The sequence below is a fragment of the Cibotium barometz genome, chromosome 52 (genome assembly GCF_041138505.1).
Source record: "Cibotium barometz isolate CiBa-2024 chromosome 52, ASM4113850v1, whole genome shotgun sequence".
Lineage (NCBI taxonomy): Eukaryota > Viridiplantae > Streptophyta > Polypodiopsida > Cyatheales > Cibotiaceae > Cibotium > Cibotium barometz.
The window spans coordinates 37,912,625-37,931,039 of record NC_141097.1 but is presented as its reverse complement, the minus strand read 5'-3'; positions in this window follow the sequence as shown (position 1 = coordinate 37,931,039).

The following is an 18,415-nucleotide window of genomic DNA, read 5'->3' as shown; positions in this document are numbered from 1 at the left end:
ACTAGTTTTTGACACTTCCTTCTTTCTTCAATCCCCATTGGTGGCTCCATCAACATACTTAACCAATTGATTGGTTGGGGGTCTCTACCGTGAACAAAGAATCAAGCAATTTGTAAGTAAATGGTGAATTTTGATCTTTTCTATAATTTCTCAATGCTTCTCTCTTCTCAAAAAGATCTTGTCTCTGCCTGTTTTGACTTAGAGAGAGAATATTCAGATTTTGAATATTTTTAGATAGAAAAATTTCTCATATTATTAAAATGAATTTCCCTGAAACATAAATTCAAAAAGAACTTTCCAATGTGCAAATGGAATTAATTGGAAATGGGTATAAAGGACCTTAGCCTAAGGGTCTAGATTTTTAAAAATATTTGGATTATGGTCCAATTAAGGTTCTTGTGGGCCAATTTGTAAAAGAAGATACCCAAAAATGAGTAAATGCTCACATAAGATGAAGAGTTGACTATGTACAAGGTTTATTAGTGTAAGAAACTATGAGTAATATAAAAAATATCAGATATTTTGGGTATAATGATTCCATTTTGACACATATGTAAGGAAGGGGAGTCCCTTTAATGAGGCGCCTACTTCACATGTGCAATTGACTTTTAAATCTTCAAAATTTGTGATATTTTTATCTCTCCTCTCTCTTGAACCAAACCAAATAAAAAAGGAACCAAACCGAATCAAAAAGGAACCAAACTAGGTCCAAATCTAGTCCAAATTCAACCAAACTAAAATCTAAAAAATTCTAGAAATCAGTTAGCTTTGGTTAGAGCTTCCCTCTCCTATAAATAGAACATGAATCCTTTGAAAAAAAAGAGGACAATTTAACTATATTAGAATTATGCTAATTTTTACTATTCTCTAAAATTCTCTCCAAATTGGAGACATTGGAGCTTCCCTCTTTCTTCAATTCCCATTGGTGGCTCCATCAACATACTAAACCAATTGATTGGTTGGGGGCCTCTACCGTGAACAAAGAATCAAGCAATTTGTAAGGTAAATGGTGAATTTTGATCTTTTCTATAATTTCTCAATGTTTCTCTCTTCTCAACCCCTCTCAAGCTTGAGAAGCTTAATTGGAATGGTTTTTGAATGCTATTGAAGTTAATTGATGAATGGTAGTAAAGAATTACATAAATTGATGAATGCTATTGAAGTTAATTGATGAATAATAGTAAAGAATTACATAAATTTCCATTTATGCTTAATTCTAATGGTTTTTATGTAATTTCCCTCTCTCACTCAAGAAATGGTCATACTCATGACCTATTATCAATCCAAATGAAGCTTTTCATAAAGCTTTTCCTTAATCCAAGATTAATCTATGCTTGAGGCCAAATTAATGGCTTTTTTCTATGCTTTAGTTTATGTATTTCATGAATATTGATGATTCAATCCATTATGGGTTAATGATCCAATTAGGGATCATTCTAATCATTTTCTTAATGATAAGCTTTATCCTTCAAAATAATTTGAGATTTATCAGTCATAGCAGCGGAGCTATGGCAAAAATTTTATAAAAATTACACATAAATTAATTTCATTCAAAGCATGAAAAGAGGACTTCCTACCATATTCTAGGAATTATCATCCTAGATTAATTGAAAGAATTTTATTGTAATCATGGAGAAATTGATTTTTATGTTATGCATAATTGATGAATTAAGAAAAAGAGGATTTCTAGTAATTAAATTTTATGCTAAAAGAGTAATTCCTATCAATTCTATACTCTAAAAGTATCTTTTTATGCATAGAAGATGCATATTGATTATTATATTTGATTTTCATGCATAGAGATATGCATAAAAGATTATTATTTTAATATAAAAGTGTTACTTTTATCGTATTTGATTTTCATGCATAGAGGTATGCATTAAAGATTATTATTTTAATGTAAAAGTGTTACTTTTATCATTGTGAGATCCCTGTCCCCCACCGCGCAATGGATTCGAGTACTAGCAGCGGAAGTAGCACTTCTTGCGCAGGGCAGGGTCCCACACTCGGGGCCTCGTCCCCCACGGATATCCGGACAAGATACTAATTCGTCGGTTTTTCCAAAACCGAACCCGGAAAAACTTCCTTTATCAGAAAGCATGGGCGATTCCACCAGGATAACTTTTTACTCTAACGTAGTCAAGATCATTACTGATCACGCTGATCCGACTGTACCTATAAAGATACTCGGTCGGATCAAGGAAGAAACTTGCACTTGGATCATTGGGATCAACGCTTTTTTTCCCATCAAGAGGCACAGCCGTTGATTCCTATCCATAGAACAATTACTATCCGGGATTTACTTTATCTATCGTAATAACAAAAATTGAGTCTCGATTTACGGATCCATCAGTCCTGCCTAACCCCATCCAGTCCCATGGGTTAGCCAACCTCCCAACCACTGTAGTGATGGGATCCAATTAGGAATTTGGTTAGGTTTTATCCCGAGTACCAAGGAAAAGAGTTCCAAGGCTCCCTAGCCGGAAGTTTCATGCAAACATAAAACTAGTCACACCACTTACACACCCAATATGAAATTGCCTTTTTCTCAGCATCAACTAACTTAAAACAATCCTTTAATGAAACCATTATGTCACTGATGACAATCCTTGAATTCTCTGGTTGAATCCATATTTCCAATCATTCATTCATTGGTGTACTTATGGCATCATTGGCAACCAGAACGCTCACCACCTGTTCACTCAGGGGCCTTTTCCATAGTTCCTAGCTCATAGTAACCGACAATATATTCATATAACAGAATGAAATCTCCGTGGAAGATCAGCAAGATCAACCCACAGATCCATATAAAAGAGCCATGGACTCATCCGTTGAGGACCAGCAAGGTCAATCAACCAGATCCATGCCCGGATTCAGAAAACAACTCTTATTCCTTGTTCCAATATCTTCCTCGACGCACGTGTGGGTATCCTAGGCGACCCAGAGCCCGAGCACCGTATGGTCAGCACCCTCTAGGATCCTTCGTAGGTGACCTAGCACTTCATTCATAGGCCGCTTCCTTGGTCCCTCATCCACCGTACCAGAAGCTCACCATTTTAATCGAACCGAGGAGGCTGGTCAAGACCTCGGCCAACTTTGCTACGTGAGATGTCCTCCATTGACTCTCCAGACAGCAGTTGCAACTTTATCAGTTAGGTCTCCACGACCTTAATCACAAGACGGTCAAAATGCTTCCCCAGCATTCTTGACATAAAACAGCCATTTACAAATAGTTTACAAATACAATTTCTATATTAACTCTCATTTTTCCACATTATCCCTCATCAATCCATTTTACTTATTCCACATTCCTTTTATATGTGTACTCATCCAGCCACATCATTTTCCATCTCGTCACTTCAGATTCCTTCACATCACATATCATATATTCACATCCATACATATATCCACATCCACATCCGCATTCACATCCATATATCCACATCTACATCCATGCATCCATTTTCACATCCACATACATACTTCCACATCCACATCTATTTGCATACATCTCATCACTTCAGATTCCTTCACATCACATATCATATATTCACATTCATACATATATCCACATCCACATCCGCATTCACATCCATACATCCACATCTACATCCATGCATCCATTTTTACATCCACATACATACTTCCACATCCACATCTATTTGCATACATCCATTTTCACATCCTCATTCATACATCCACTTCCACATACATACATCCACATCCGTATCTACATCCATACATCCACATCTACATCCACATTCATATCCATACATCCACATCCACATCCACATTCACATTCATACATACACATCCACATCCACATTCACATTCATACATACATATCCGTATCTACATCCATACATCCATATTACATCCATTCTTGCCCTAACACATTCCACATACATCTTATCATATCCTATCACATCTCATACACATCTTATCACATCTCATACACCTCTTATCACATCCTATCACTTTTCATACGCATCTTATCACATATTATCACATCTCATACACCTCTTATCACGTCTTATCACATTTCATATCTTTTTATAGAATACAAGAGAATTCTTATATTTGATATAAGATTTCTCTACATTTTTATTTATGCATAAATTCCATTTAAGGAGACTAACACTTTCGAATGAAAAATCAATCTTTTATGCATCTTCCTATGCATAATTTCATTTTAAATGAAAATGACACTTTTGAATTAAAATTCAATCTTTTATGCATCTTCCTAAGCATAAATTCAATTTGGATGAGAATTGACATTTTGAATTAAAAATCTATCTTTTATGCATCTTCCTATGCATAAATTCAATTTGGATGAGAATAACGCTTTTGAATTGAAATTTTATTCTTTTATGCATCTTCCTATGCATAAATTCAATTTAGATGAGAATGACACTTTGAATTAAAAAATAAACTTTTATGCATCTTCTTATGCATAAATTCAATTTGGTAGGAATTACACTTTTAGAATAAAAGAATTATTCTTATGCATCTAAGTTATGCATAAAATCCATTTATGATGAAAATCACACTTTTATTATAAAAAGAATATCTTTTATGCAACTCTCTATGCATGAAATCCAATATGATAAAAGTAACACTTTTACAATAAAATAATCAACTTTTATGCATACCTCTATGCATGAAATTCAATTATGATAAAAGTCACACTTTTATAATAAAATAATCAACTTTTATGCATACCTCTATGCATGAAATTCAATTATGATAAAAGTCACACTTTTATAATAAAATAATCAACTTTTATGCATACCTCTATGCATGAAATTCAAATATGATAAAAGTAACACTTTTATATTAAAATAATCAACTTTTATGCATACCTCTATGCATGAAATTCAATTATGATAAAAGTCACACTTTTATAATAAAATAATTAACTTTTATGCATAATGAAATTCAAATATGATAAAAGTAACACTTTTATAATAAAATAATCAACTTTTATGCATACCTCTATGCATGAAATTCAAATATGATAAAAGTAACACTTTTATAATAAAATAATCATCTTTTATGCATACCTCTATGCATGAAATTCAAATATGATAAAAGTAACACTTTTATATTAAAATAATTATCTTTTATGCATACCTCTATGCATGAAATCTAATTATGATAAAAGTAACACTTTTATACTAAAATAATAATCTTTTATGCATACCTCTATGCATGAAAATCAATTATGCATAATATAAAAATCAATTTCTCTAGGATTACAATGAATATCTTTCAATTAACCTAGGATGATAATTCCTAGAATATGGTAGGAAGTCCTCTTTTCATGCTTTGAATGAAATTACTTTATGCGTAATTTTTATAAAAATTTTGTCATAGCTCCGCTGCTATGACTGATAAATCTCAATTTTTCTAAGGGATAAAGCTTATCATTAAGGAAATAATTAGAATGATCCCTAATTGGATTATTAATCCATAATGGATTGAATCATCAATATTCATGAAGTACATAAACTAAAAGCATAGAAAAAAGCCATTAATTTGGCCTCAAGCATAGATTAATCTTGGATTAAGGAAAAGCTTTATGAAAAGCTTCATTTGGATTGAGAATGGGTCATGAGTATGACCATTTCTTGAGTGAGAGAGAGAAGTTACATAAAAACCATTTGAATTAAGCATAAATGAAAATTTATGCAATTCTTAACGATCATTAATCAATTAACTTCAATAACATTCATCAAATTATGTAACTCTTCACTACCATTCATCAATTAACTTCAATAGCATTCAAAAACCATTCCAATTAAGCTTCTCAAGCTTCGGTTCGATTTAAATGGTGAGCTTCTAGTACGGTGGATGAGGGACCAAGGAAGCGGCATATGAGTGAAGCGCTAGGTCACCTGTGAAGGATCCTAGAGGGTGCTGACCATACGGTGCTCGGGCTCTGGGTCGTCGAAGATACCCACACGTGCGTCGTGGAAGATATTGGAACAAGGAGCAAGAGTTGTTTTCCGAAACCGGGCATGGATCTGGTTGATTGACCTTGCTGGTCCTCAACGGATGAGTCCATGGCTCTTTTATATGGATTTGTGGGTTGATCTTGCTGATCTTCCATGGAGATTCCATTCTATTATATGAATATATTGTCGGTTACTATGAGCTAGGAACTATAGAAAAGGCCCCTGAGTGAACAGGTGGTGAGCGTTCTGGTTGCCAATGATGCCATAAGTATACCGATGAATGAATGATTGGAAATAAGGATTCAACCAGAGACTTTGAGGATTGTCTCATCAGTGACATAATGGTTTCATTAAAGGATTGTTTTAAGTTAGCTGATGCTAAGAAGAAGGCAATTTCATATTGGTGTGTAAGTGGTGTGACTAGTTTTATGTTTGCATGAACTTCCGGCTAGGGGGCCTTGGAACTCTTTTCCTTGGTACCCGGGACAAAACCTAACCAAATTCTTAATTGGATCCCATCACTACAGTGGTTGGGCGGTTGGCTAACCCATGGGACTGGATGGGGGTTAGGCTGGACTGATGGATCCGTAAATCGAGTCTCAAATTCTATTACTACGATAGATAAAGTAAATCCAGGATAGTATTTGTTCTATGGATAGGAATCAACGGCTGTGCCTCTTGATGGGAAAAAAAGCGTTGATCCCAATGATCCAAGTGCAAGATTATTCCTTGATCTGACCAAGTATCTTTATAGATGCAGTCGGATCTGTTTGATCAGTAAGGGTTTGACTACGTTAGAGTAAAAGTTTTTCTGGTGGAATCACCCGTGCTTTTCGGTAAAGGAAGTTTTTTCGGGTTTGGTTTTGGAATAACTGACGGATTAGTCGCTTATCCGGATATCCGTGGGTGAGGCCCCGAATGTGGGACCCCTGTCCCGCGTGATAAGTGCTACTTCCGCTGCCAGTATCCTGAATCCGTTGCTCGGTGGGAACAGGGATCTTACAGTTGGTATCAGAGAAAATTGAAATAAAGAGCAACTAAGAAGCCAAAGATATCAAAAATTTATCAAGAAGCACAAAAAGGTTATAATTGTGTGATATAATTCATACAATTTGATATTCAAACTGAAATTCGTAATTTAGTAATTGGGTCTTCAGATGGAAGTACCGCAATTATATAGAATCCCTGACTTGCTTGAGGCCTAGACATGATGGTATTTACCTTATAATTCCAAGGGCCGTGACTACCGTATATACCGAGAGTATAACTGCAGCTCTTTATTGACAGTATATACGAGTAAATCTAAGACTTTAAATTATAAGCGTTAATGCTATCTAGAGGATGATTTTGAATGTGGTTGATATGATTTTTAATTCTGTTTGAGAATTGATGAATTGATTTGGATTCTCATTGAAAAATGATGATCCCTGAAAATTGGTTGAAATGTAATAAGCTGAGTGAAACCTCAATGAGGATGAATGGGACGAGTCCTTGTGATGATATTCATAACTGGAATGATGATAAAATGAATTCAGCAAATCACTATGAGATTAGTGGATTGTGATATCAAAGTGCTACTGTTAACACTTGACTCGGTATATCAAGTTAAGGGATGACAAATTGAAAACTTGCTTGACTGAAATTCCCGTGGAGGAATGTTCAGAAAGAAAAATTCTGGATCTGATGGACCATTATCGTTTTAAAGATATGAATGATATGATCTGAAATGAATTGTTATTTAATGATGAGTTCTATATAAGGGATATTTATCCCCGTATTCTGTTGGGTTGACCAAAATATAAGGAACCCCATAATAAATTGGATCTTAAGAAAAAGAGTTGTCCTCTACTTTACGAGATGAGGACATCTCACACTTTTTAAGTGGGGTAGAATGTAAGTGAAAATCGATGTTTTGGATACCAAGGTTTTGGTTTTCATTCGAGTACGGCCCAAAAGAATTCCTTTATCTCTTGGGAAGTATAAGAAGTTATCCCCCAGATATTGTGAACCTTATATCTGAATTTAATGAAAGTAGGTGACTTAGCCTACAAGCTTCTTTACCTCCTCATCTCAAAGTTCTTAATGTATTTCATAGAAATATGTGCCAAACCCAAATCATGGAAAGATGGTAAAACTTCAGTAAGACAAGATACCGCTGGCTTCTAAGTTACGCTAACTCCTTCCTTTATATAAGTCGTAACTTTTACCTGTCGCTCACAGTAATCTTACTTCCATCGATCTCCCTTCTTATTAATCTCCTTCATGGCTTGGCAACAGGAATTAGTTTTATCCATGATGATTTCTCACCTTCAAGACGCAAGAGAGTCTGTGAAGAAAGATTTTATAGAACAGTATGAGCGCTCACTTTTTCCTCACCTAGGAACTTCTGTAGCTCAGGCCAAATGGCGAACCTATCAAAACATAACTAGGGTAACACCCTGGGGTCAGCAGCACTTTCGTAACAATGTCCGCTTGGCCATGGTTATTGAAGCTTTGGGTTTGGGTCCCCGATACTACTGCGTCATGGATCAAGACATCTTGGGTTTTCTGAGCGGGTCTTCTTACTGGCGTGTTTTCTTCCTCATGAGAAGATATGCCTTTACCCCGTTTTTGGCTTACCTCTAAAAGGTCCTTTTGTTAGATCACCTCATACCACTGAGATAGGTACGGCAATAACCAACAGAATTATTCCCATATATGAGTTACCTTATACATGCGCAGCTTGTGAGTGCTGCTTTTGTGATCATATGATGGACGGGCTTATGGAAGTGTAAAGAGTTCTTCTATCTTTACTGTATATGTTCCAAGAATGAATAAAGTTTAAATCTTGTTCTTGTCTTGATCCTTACTCTCTTTGAGACTTTTTTAATTGGTGGTTAATCTTAATTAAAAATCTTCTCTCAGTCTCATACTTGTGCATCTTGCGAAATTACCCCCAGTTTGCGAGATGAGGGCATCTCGCATTTTTTCAAGTGGGAGAGAATGTAAGATTCCTCCCCAGCCTCTCAAAATGTCCAGCATCTTCCCTTGTAATCAATCCCTCTTCAGAAATATAAAAGACTTGTTTTTAACTGTTTTAACTTAGAGAGAGAAAATATTCTAGAGAGAGAATATTCAGATTTTTAATATTTTTGGATAGAAAATTATCTCATCTTATTAAAATAAGTTCCTATGAAATAGAAATTTAAAAAGAACTTTCCAATGTGCAATTGGAATTAATTAGAAATGGGTATAAAGGACCTTAGCCTAAGGGTCTAGATTTTCAGAAATTTTTGGATTATGGTCCAATTAAGGTTCCTATGGGCCAATAGCATCAATCCATGTGTAGGGAGGAGATGAATCCAATTTGTAAAAGAAGATACCCAAAAATGAGTAAATGCTCACATAAGATGAAGAGTTGAAAATGTACAAGGTTTATTAGTAAAAAACTATGAGCAATATTAAAAATATGAGATATTTTGGGTATCCAAAAATGAGTAAATGCTCACATAAGATGAAGAGTTGAAAATGTACAAGGTTTATTAGTAAAAAACTATAAGCAATATTAAAAATATGAGATATTTTGGGTATAATGATTCCATTTTGACACATATGTAAGGAAGGGGAGTTCTTTAAAGGAGGTGCATATTTCACATAAGATGAAGAGTTGAAAATGTACAAGGTTTATTAGTAAAAAACTATGAGCAATATTAAAAATATGAGATATTTTGAGTATAATGATTCCATTTTAAAGGAGGTGTATATTTCACATAAGATGAAGAGTTGAAAATGTACAAGGTTTATTAGTAAAAAACTATGAGCAATATTAAAAATATGAGATATTTTGAGTATAATGATTCCATTTTGACACATATGTAAGGAAGGGGAGTTCTTTAAAGGAGGTGCATATTTCACATGCTTGAATGAGTTTTAAACTCATAAAAATTGAGATATTTTATCTCTCCTCTCTCCTCATTCAAGTCTAGTTCCAAAAAGTTAGCTTAACTGACCTAAAAATGGTCAAACATTGACCAAACTGATTTAGAAAATTCTAAAATCAGTTTGTTTGGTTAGGAGCTCAATTTTACCTATAAATAGAAGCCTCCCCCTTGTTGAAAAATATATAGTGTTTATGCATCGTTACTCTACTCCACCTAAGCCAAGAACTGTGAATTCATTAATAATTCACTAGTTTTTGGAGCTTCCCTCTTTTTTCAATCCCCATTGGTAGCTCCATCAACATACTTAACCAATTGATTGATTGGGGACCTCTACCGTGAACAAAGAATCAAGCAATTTGTAAGGTAATTAGTGAATTTTGATCATTTTCTATAATTTCTCAATGTTTCTCTCTTCTCAACCCCTCTCAACCTTGAGAAGCTTAATTGGAATGGTTTTTAAATGTTATTGAAGTTAATTGATGAATGGTAGTGAAGAGTAACATAATTTGATGAATGCTATTGAAGTTAATTAATTAATGATAGTTAAGAATTACATAAATTTCTATTTATGCTTAATTCAAATGGTTTTTATGAAATTTCTCTCTCTCACTCAAGAAATGGTCATACTCATGACCCATTCTCAATCCAAATGATGCTTTTCATAAAGCTTTTCCTTAATCCAAGATTAATCTATACTTGAGGTCAAATTAATGGCTTTTTTCTATGCTTTTAGTTTATGTATTTCATGAATATTGATGATACAATCCATTATGGATTATTGATCCAATTAGGGATCATTCTAATTATTTCTTAATGATAAGCTTTATCCCTTAGAAAAAATTAAGATTTATCAGTTATAGCAACGAAGCTATGACAAAATTTTTATAAAAATTACGTATAAAATAATTTCATTCAAAGCATGAAAAGAGGACTTCCTACCATATTCTAGGAATTATCATCCTAGATTAATTGAAGATATTCATAGAGAAATTGATTTTTATATTATGCATAATTGATTTTCATGCATAGAGGTATGCATAATAGATTATTATTTTAACATAAAAGTGTTACTTTTATCATAATTAGATTTCATGCATAGATGTATGCATAAAATATGATTATTTTATTGTAAAAGTGTTACTTTTATCATAATTGGATTTCATGCATAGAGGTATGCATAAAAGTTGATTATTTTATTATAAAAGTGTGACTTTTAACATATTTGGATTTCATGCATAAAGGTATGCATAAAAGTTGATTATTTTATTATAAAAGTGTGACTTTTATCATATTTGAATTTCATGCATAAAGGTATGCATAAAAGTTGATTATTTTATTATAAAAGTGTGACCTTTATTATATTTGAATATCACGCATAAAGGTATGCATGAAAGTTGATTATTTTATTTTAAAAGTGTGACTTTTATTATATTTGGATTTCATGCATAGAGGTATGCATAAAAGATATTCTTTTATACTAAAAGTGTGATTTTCATCATAAATGGATTTTATGCATAACTTAGATGCATAAGAAAAATTCTTTTATTCTAAAAGTGTAATTCCTACCAAATTGAATTTATGCATAAGAAGATGCATAAAAGATTGATTTTTATTTCGAAGGTGTTAGTCTCCTTAAATGGAATTTATGCATAAATAAATGTGTAGAGAAATCTTATATCAAATATAAGAATTCTCTTGTATTTTATAAAAAGATATGAAATGTGATAAGATGTGATAAGAGGTGTATGAGATGTGATAAGATGCGTATGGGAAGTGATAGGATGTGATAAGAGGTGTATGCGATGTGAAAAGATGTGAAAAGATGTGTATGAGATGTGATAAGATATGATAAGAGGTGTAGAAGATGTGATAGAATGTGTTAAGATGAGTTAGGATGTGTTAAGATGTATATGGGATGTGTTAGGACGAGAATGGATGTAATATGGTTGTATGAATGTGATGTGGATGTATACATGTAGATGTGTATGTATGAATGTGAATGTGGATGTATGAATGTAGATACGGATGTGTATCTATGTATGTGAATGTGGATGTATGAATGTAGATACGGATGTGTATCTATGTATGTGAATGTGGATACGGATGTGTATCTATGTATGTGAATGTGGATGTATGAATATGAATGTGGATGTGTGGATGTGGAAATAGAAGTGTGGATGTATGAATGTGGATGTGGATGTATGCATGTAGATGTGTATGTATGTATGTGGATGTATAGATGTGAATGTATGTATGTGGATGTATAGATGTGAATGGGAATGTGGATGTGGATGTATGAATGTGAATGTGGATGTGGATGTGGATGTGGATATATGGATGTGGATGTATGAATGTGAATGTGGATGTGGATGTGGATGTGGATGTATGGATGTGGATATGGATGTAATGTATGAATGTGGATATGGGATGTGGATGTATAAATGAGGATGTGAAAATGGATGTATGCATGTAGATGTGGATGTATGGATGTGAATGTGAATGTGTATGTGAATTAACGTGTCGTCGATATGAGGAAATGGATGAGAATGAGTACACATTGAATGGAATGTGGAATAAGTAATGTGGACTAAGGAGGGATAATGTGGAAAGACGAGAGTTCGATTTAGAAACTGTATTTTGTGACTGTTTGTAAATGACTGTTTTATGTCAAGAATGCTGGGGAAGCATTTTGACCGTCTTGTGGATTAAGGTCATGAAGACCTAACTGTTAAAGTTGCAACTGCTGACGGAGAGTCAATGGAGGACGTCTCCCGTAGCAAGGTCGACTGAGGTCTTGACCAGCCTCGATTCGATTTAAATGGTGAGCTTCCTGTACGGTAGATGAGGGACCAAGGAAGCGGCCTATGAGTGAAGCGCTAGGTCACCTGTGAAGGATCCTAGAGGGTGCTGACCATACGGTGCTCGGGCTCTGGGTCACCGAAGATACCCACACGTGCGTCGTGGAAGATATTGGAACAAGGAGCAAGAGTTGTTTTCCGAATCCGGGCATGGATCTGGTTGATTGACCTTGCTGGTCCTCCAACGGATGAGTCCATGGCTCTTTTATATGGATTTGTGGGTTGATCTTGCTGATCTTCCACGGAGATTCCATTCTATTATATGAATATATTGTCGGTTACTATGAGCTAGGAACTATGGAAAAGGCCCCGAGTGAACAGGTGGTGAGCGTTCTGGTTGCCAATGATGCCATAAGTATACCGATAAATGAATGATTAGAAATAAGGATTCAACCAGAGACTTTGAGGATTGTCATCAGTGACATAATGGTTTCATTAAAGGATTGTTTTAAGTTAGCTGATGCTAAGAAAAAGGCAATTTCATATTGGGTGTGTAAGTGGTGTGACTAGTTTTATGTTTGCATGAACTTCCGGCTAGGGGGCCTTGGAACTCTTTTCCTTGGTACCCGGGACAAAATCTAACCAAATTCTTAATTGGATCCCATCACTACAGTGGTTGGGCGGTTGGCTAACCCATGGGACTGGATGGGGGTTAGGCTGGACTGATGGATCCGTAAATCGAGTCTCAAATTCTGTTACTACGATAGATAAAGTAAATCCAGGATAGTATTTGTTCTATGGATAGGAATCAACGGCTGTGCCTCTTGATGGGAAAAAAAGCGTTGATCCCAATGATCCAAGTGCAAGTTTATTCCTTGATCTGACCAAGTATCTTTATAGATGTAGTCGGATCTGTTTGATCAGTAAGGGTTTAACTACGTTAGAGTAAAAGTTTTTCTGGTGGAATCACCGGTGCTTTCCGGTAAAGGAAGTTGTTCCGGGTTTGGTTTTGGAATAACCGACGGATTAGTCGCTTATCCGGATATCCGTTGGTGAGGCCCCGAATGTGGGACCCCTGTCCCGCGTGAGAAGTGCTACTTCCGCTGCCAGTATCCTGAATCCGTTGCTCGGTGGGAACAGAGATCTTACATTTGGGATCCGCATCAGGTCCTGCTAGGTTGACCTCTTTAATGTTACTCGGGCGCCCATTTCAATTGGTCTCAGAGCTCTGATCGCGATCGTGGGAATTTTGCTGGTAATAGATTTGCAAGAGAATGGACTCTTATGTGTGATTTTGCTATTTTCTCGAATTCTTGCATACTTTCTTCCTATATTTTCTCCATATTGAAGGGGGGAAGACAGTGAAAATACAAGATTGATCTTCATTTAGCCATGTTTCAGAGGTTTTTGTGTGAGATTTGAGCCAATTCTTGAATTTAGGGACCAAATTTGTGGGTCGGGGACCAACTTATTAAAAACATTGGACCACCAGAATTGGGGAAAATGTTGTGTCTACATTTTTGCTTCTTCCCTCTTCTTCTTTGTTAGGGATAGTTAGCTTCACCTTCTACAACAACCATGGGGCAAGCATGGAGCAGATTGTAAGCTTCACATGGAGCACCAACAAGCAAGCAAAAATTGCCATTTTTCAATCGTGGGACAAATTTGGGTCGACTTCCTTTAAGATTTCGGTGGTGATGAAGAGGGTGTTTCAAGCATGGCAAATGATTATACAAGGTGTAAGCTTCTCAATGATACCGTCCATGTTTACTTTCATACAAGGTGTAAGCTTCCCAATGATACCTTCAATGCTTACATTTTCCCATTCCCCTCATAAAAGTCATCTAATATAGGTAAAAATCCCCATAAAGAAGTGCTCCTACAAGCTCCATTGAAGTCTCCAAGCCCACATGGCTTGCTAATCACAAGTCTTTTTGGCATTAATCTTATCATTAAGATATGCGATTGGGATTAATTGAAGGTAGATTAGAAAATGGGAACTGGGTTTAGTGTCAAGAAGTCGTCACTTGCATTAAAAGCTCTCTTGTGTTGAGATTAGATATTGACCTTAAGTAGTACTCGAGTGTTAAGACCTTCTAAGTCCTAAAATGATTGCTTCAGTTGTGCGTGGGAAGTTTAAAGGGGAATCCTTCCACACATGGCAAGTAGAAATCAAATCTACGTTAGTGAAGGCTATGGAGCATTGTAAATGGAAGGGGAAAATGTCCGGAGGATGAAGGGGATGAAAAGAACAGATGGTTAAGCCAGAATGAAAAAAGGATTATCCATCATTGCATTAGGATTGGGAGATGGATTTTTTCATCATATTGCATCATAAGATACATCGGAAGGTGCTTGGGATGAGCTAGATAAATTTTTTGGGGCAAAATAAAAGAATTCAAAAATAAGCTTAAAAATATAATTCTTTGGCTTGGACATTAAAGATAGTGAATCACTTTCAGCACACCTTAACAAAATGAAGAGCATGACACAACAACAATTGGTTGGCATTGGGGCACCAGTAGAGGAAGAGGATGCCATAGCCATAGTATTAAAAAGCATGACACTTGAGGAGTATGAGCCCTTAGTGTGGCTACTTGGAAGAACCTCCCAAATCCGACCATTGTAGGAGTGGAAGCAACACTCGCAGAAGAGGAGAAGCGGACTCGGGGGAGGACAACCCAAGCTATATCAAGTGACTCAGGAGAAAGCACTCTTCTTTCAAGAGGACTAGGATCAAGGACTAGAGAAGGAGCAAGGATAAAGACCTACCATCATAGTGGCGAAATCGATCACACACATAGAAAAGGATTGCTGGCATAAAAAGGGAGCCGAAGAATCCAATGTAATGATGACCAAGAAGGAAGACAATGTGATGAGGATGGAGGCAACAACGAGCATCTTTTCTAGATGATATGAGGAGCATGGCTCCTTACACCTAGCCAACATTGTAGCTCATAGAGCAACCTAGACGCACCGTGCCAACCATATGAGTATGGAGTGTAGGAGGCTAGGTCAAAGCTAGGTGTTAAGACTCTCATCACATTGACGGGAGGTGTTAAGAAATGCAATGTGTCAGGGTGAAACATGCTTAGAGCAAGGGGAGAATCATGCATATTATAAAAGGAATAGACTTAGGGAATATTGGCAAAGGTTGATTTGTATGATCATTCCTAAAAGGTGAAGTCAAAGGTCAAAATGGTAGCACATGGAAAGTCCAAGGAGGCACGTGGCACAAGGGTGCACATTAGTATCTTGTGAGTAGGGAGCTTCATGAGAGCTATAAAAGGATGTACCTGCGTCAACTCCGATGGAATGCGGCTATGATGGTGTACTTCTTAATTGTTGTCATTATCTTGGTACTAGCTTAATCTTATTCTGTGTATTATCTTAATCGTGATATGCTTAATAATGTTCTCATAGAGTTCTGATCCACCTTGAGCTTAATCATGCTTGATTTCTTAACAGAATGTATGACCATAAGTTCACTCAACAAGAACTTGATTACGTTATTGATGAAGTGGGTTCCCCTATCGCTTACTAGTTTAAGTTGATATCCAAATCTAGTAACTATATTCTCGTAAAGGAATTTGGTTGTTGCCTGTGTAGCATCACCCTTTTGGGTCACATGGGCCTCTACCCGCTTGATACAATAGTATGTGAGAGGTAGAGACCATGATGAATCACGCTTGAGTACCAAGGGCCACCGAATTCCCCCCTTTTCAAATGGTTGAAGAGACACTACTACAAGGTGGGGCATTTTATCACGGTGGTTATGAATACGAGCAAATCATTGACATTCATCATAGCCTTTTACAAATTCAGCCGCCTCTCCAAACAGTGTGGACCACCACAAGCCTACCAAGTAGAACTTTTTTAGCGTGTAGTGTCTATGGAGAAATATCCTCTAGCTACCCCGGATTGTGGGCTTGCTCAAGGATGTCAGCATATTTAAATTCTTGAGTGCCTCGTGATTGTACAGTTGTCCTACAGTCAAGTAGAACTTTCTTGGTAGTGGTACCAGTCTGGAGACAAATATCCTCCAACAACCCCCCCCAAAGTGGGCTTGGCTTGCTCAAGGATGTCGACATATTTAAATTCTTGAGGACAGTGCCTCATGATTCTATCTTCGCCCAACCGTACAGTTGCCCTACAATCAATTGGTATTGGATAGGTGGAAAAGCATACCTGCCCTATATGCATAAGTGCCCCATTTTGTGGCAGATGGAGTTTTATGTTGTTCATTCGGGTCTATTTTTACTTGGTATAACCGGAGATCCCATGAAGGAAGCTGTATGCCTCCTTACTTGCTTCTCGTTCTTCGAGCACATGTTCTATAAATGGCAATAGGTAATGTTCTTTCACCATGGTTGCATTGAACTTTTAAGATTATCACAAAATTGCATCTTCTCAATTTTCTCAGGTACTATGACTATTAGGGATAGCCATTCCGTGTGCTCTATATCATAAATGAATCTAGCTTCAATGAGTTTGTCAATCTTCGAGTCCTTGACCATTCTACTAGAATACTTTGGATTCATTTGGTAGGCTCTATGGCTTGATGGCCACACTCCTTCCACAATGGGAATGGTGTGATTTAACCTCCTCTAGGGGCATGCTCTTCATATTCATTTATTTCCAAGCAAAGCAACCGTGGAATTCTGTGAGTAGCTACGTCAATAAGGTGTTTTTCTTCTTCAAGAGATAGGCCTAACCTTCCCAATGTATACAGGTTTGGGATTCGCATCAGGTCCTGCTAGGTTGACCTCTTTAACGTTAGTCACGCGCCCATTTCAATTGTTCTCAGAGCTCTGATCTCGATCGTGGGAATTTTGCTGGTAATAGATTTGCAAGAGAATGGACTCTTATGTGTGATTTTGCTATTTTCTTGAATTCTTGCATACTTTCTTCCTATATTTTCTCCATATTGATGGGGGAAGACGGTGGAAATACAAGATTGATCTTCATTTAGCCGTTTCAGAGGTTTTTGTGTGAGATTTGGGCCAATTTTTGAATTTAGGGACCAAATTTCTAGGTCGGGGACCAACTTATTAAAAACATTGGACCACCAGAATTGGGAAAAATGTTGTGTCTACATTCTTGCTTCTTCCCTCTTCTTCTTTGTTAGGGATAGTTAGCTTCACCTTCTACAGCAACCATGGGGAAAGCATGGAGCAAATTGTAAGCTTCACATGGAGCACCAACAAGCAAGCAAAAATTGCCATTTTTCAGCCGTGGGATAAATTTGGGTCGACTTCCTTTAAGATTTCGGTGGTTATGAAGAGGGTGTTTCAAGCATGGTAAATGATTATACAAGGTGTAAGCTTCTCAATGATACCGTCCATGTTTACTTTCATACAGGTTCTAAGCTTCCCAATGATACCTTCAATGCTTACATTTTCCCATTCCCCTCATAAAAGTCATCTAATATAGGGTAAAATCCCCATAAAGAAGTGCTCCTACAAGCTCGATTGAAGTCTCCAAGCTCACGCGGCTTGGTAATCACAAGTCTTTTCGGCATTAATCTTATCATTAAGATATGCGATTGGGATTAATTAAAGGTATATTAGAAAATGGGAACTGGGTTTAGTGTCAAGAAGTCGTCACTTGCATTAAAAGCTCTCTTGTGTTGAGATTAGATATTGACCTTAAGTAGTACTCGAGTGTTAAGACCTTCTCAGCCGCCCTAAAATGACTGCTTCATTTGTGCTTGAGAAGTTTAAAGGGGAATCCTTCCACA